Genomic DNA, 2,456 nt, shown 5'->3' with positions numbered 1-2,456 from the left:
TAAAGACAGTGGATGTGGGTGGAGCTTGCCAGCATTAAGGTAGGTGGCCAATCAGGCTACAGGGGCTGCCACCCTTAGCCTTCCCAGTGAGCTTGCCGTCTCCCTGATTCTGGTGCGTGAGACTACACGGTACCTGTGTTATGTCTGCCTTATGGTGTATTCATCACGCCGTTCCCAATCTCACGTTATGTTCGTGTTATGTGTGGGTTTGTGTGTTACCTGATATGATTTGGCAGGTTACCTTTGGGTCTGAGAACAATGAAAAAGATTTTCCCGTATCAATGACGTATTCATGGTAATTGCTTCTTTGTTGCATGCCACTTTCGCTTAGGAAAGGCTTCCCAGAAATGATCTATTTTTGAATAACGGTGGATACCTGGATAGACAAAAAAAAAACAAAACAAAAAAATCCCTCAATGCTGGCAGGCAAGCCACCCAAAAAAGCAAAAGTCTGAGTCCAGAAATACCAGCAAACACAAAGGGCAGGCTGCAGAGCTGTATGTGTGCTCTTATTCAGTTTTTAAAATTACACGTACGTAATCACACACACACACACACACACACACACAAAAGGAACAGGGGGAAAAAGTCTTGCGAGGGTCACGAGCCCCCCGGTTTTGGTTTTACACAGTTTGCAGTGCGTGAGATCTCTGTGCCAGTAGCAAAACAGCGCACTAAAAATAAACATGAAAAGCGCCACCTGCGTGCGTCTACCGTCTTGCTTATTCCTGTCCTGTTGTCGAAGCTTTCTCCCCTCACGACTCCCAACCACAGGTCCTGCTCACCGCTCTGTGGTGGGGGCTCTTCTACCTGGGAGGAAGAAAAGATGCAAGGAGCCGACAACGGCAAGGTGGGTCTCTGCTCTTCAGGGCTTGACTGGAGCAGAGGAACCACCGTGAGGATGATGCTCAACTGGGTGCGTAGAGTCGCTAGGAACTGTGTGGAGGGCACCAACAGCAGCTTGTATCCTCATCAGTGAGTTCTTACTTAGGCTTAAAAAACGACAAGGTATTTAAGACACTCAGCAAAATCTACAGAGACTAAAATCACAGATGCCCGTCGATGGTCCTCAGCACTAGCCTGATGGGTCTGTTTGTATTTTAGGGAAATAAAGTCAGGCTGGAGCCCCTCCGTGACCCCAGCTGGGCCTCCCACCCGGTCCTCAGAGTCCCTCCTCTGGCTGATGATGTTTTCACGACATAAAATACAAGGCTGCGGATGAAGCAGCTGCAAAGGGGTTAGGAAGGTGGTCTTCTCAGCTCAAGTCAGGGCCAGGCAGGTGGAGAAGGCAGGCTGACCCACAGCCTGCAAAGAAACACCGCTTTACATGGTGGTATTTTCTAGAGGACCCAAGTCCTGGATGTACGTTTTATAAAACACTTAACTCGTAAGTTGTACACCAGCTCAAGTGAAACAGCTGCCAAGGTAACCTTGATAAAAATTTCGATAAACTGGGACTTGTTCGCCATGTCCCAGGTGCTATCAGCCAGCCAGTGCCGGGCGGGGCAGGGTAGGGGGTGGGGGAAATACAACTGAAAGCCTGTTGTTCCCCTCTTAAAACACCAGCTCTCCTTGTATCCGCTGTCTACACACCTGACAACATGCAGCACAAATGAGTAGGTTTCTATTTGCATTAATTTTAAGTAAAACATAGCCTAAAAATAGTTATTTAGCAAGTGCTTCATAAAAAGGGTACACTCATTTCCCCTGAAAAACAGGTACCAGAGAGACAGGAAAGCCAGCTGCCATGGAGTAGATTCAGCCTGGTGGGGGCCCATGGGTGTCAGAGCAGAACTGTGCCCCACCAGGGTTTCAGGGGCTGGGTTTTGGAAGCAGGCTGCCATACTTTCCTCCTGTGGTGCCTCAGAGGGGACTCCGCTAGTCAAGCTACCTTTCAGTTAGCAGCTGAGTGAGTCCTATCAGTTGCCTCACCTGGGAGCTCCCACAGGAGAACGATGGAGCTTTCTTTTCCCGTAAAGAGTTACAGTCTTGGAAGCTTACCCTGTCCGATAAGGTGGCTATGAACTGGTACTGACTCAGTGGCAGTGCATTTGCTTGTTGAGTATTTTGTGGGTGTGTCTATATACGTATAGACACACATATGTGTACATATATATAGAGAAAGACAATAATTCATAAATTATCAAGGGTTCATGAGGGATAGAGAACAGGGAGGGATGTGGAAAAAAATGAGGAGCTGATACCAATGGCTCAAGTGGAAAGCAAATGTTTTGAGAATGATGATGGCAGTAAATGTACAAATGTGCTTGACACAATGGATGTATATATGGATTGTGATAGGAGTTGTATGAGTGCCCAATAAGATGATTTAAATTTTAAAAAAAGAGAGTGAGTGAGCTGTGTTGTCGTTGTGGAACTTGCAGCCCAGTGGAAAGATTCACATGAATCAGGAAATCCACCTGAGAGGTCACGTAGGGAGAGGATGCTGTGAGAGA

At 47.3% G+C, this 2,456-nt stretch overlaps 1 protein-coding gene across 8 annotated transcripts in view; it reads right to left on the bottom strand.

The window, feature by feature from the left end:
* Positions 1 to 2,456, bottom strand: part of CHST10 (carbohydrate sulfotransferase 10) — a 32,701-nt gene that overhangs the window by 25,000 nt on the left and 5,245 nt on the right. For 5 of the 8 annotated variants that reach the window (XR_006679457.1, XM_045283921.1, XM_045283922.1 and 2 more), the window contains exons 2-3: positions 701 to 810; positions 242 to 376 (exon numbers count right to left, since the gene is read on the bottom strand). The exons of 1 other annotated variant lie outside the window; for it this stretch is intronic. The gene's annotated coding sequence lies outside the window, so the exon portion shown is untranslated. The remainder of the gene's footprint in view (positions 1 to 241; positions 377 to 700; positions 811 to 2,456) is intronic. 2 more of the 8 variants (XM_045283916.1, XM_045283918.1) reach the window with 2 other exon arrangements.

The sequence above is a fragment of the Echinops telfairi genome, unplaced genomic scaffold (genome assembly GCF_000313985.2).
Source record: "Echinops telfairi isolate 266 unplaced genomic scaffold, ASM31398v2 ScPeMD7_7467;HRSCAF=8505_1, whole genome shotgun sequence".
NCBI classification, from domain to species: Eukaryota; Metazoa; Chordata; class Mammalia; order Afrosoricida; family Tenrecidae; genus Echinops; species Echinops telfairi.
Note: the sequence above shows the minus strand (reverse complement) of the source record. Positions and strands in the feature narration are given on the sequence as shown.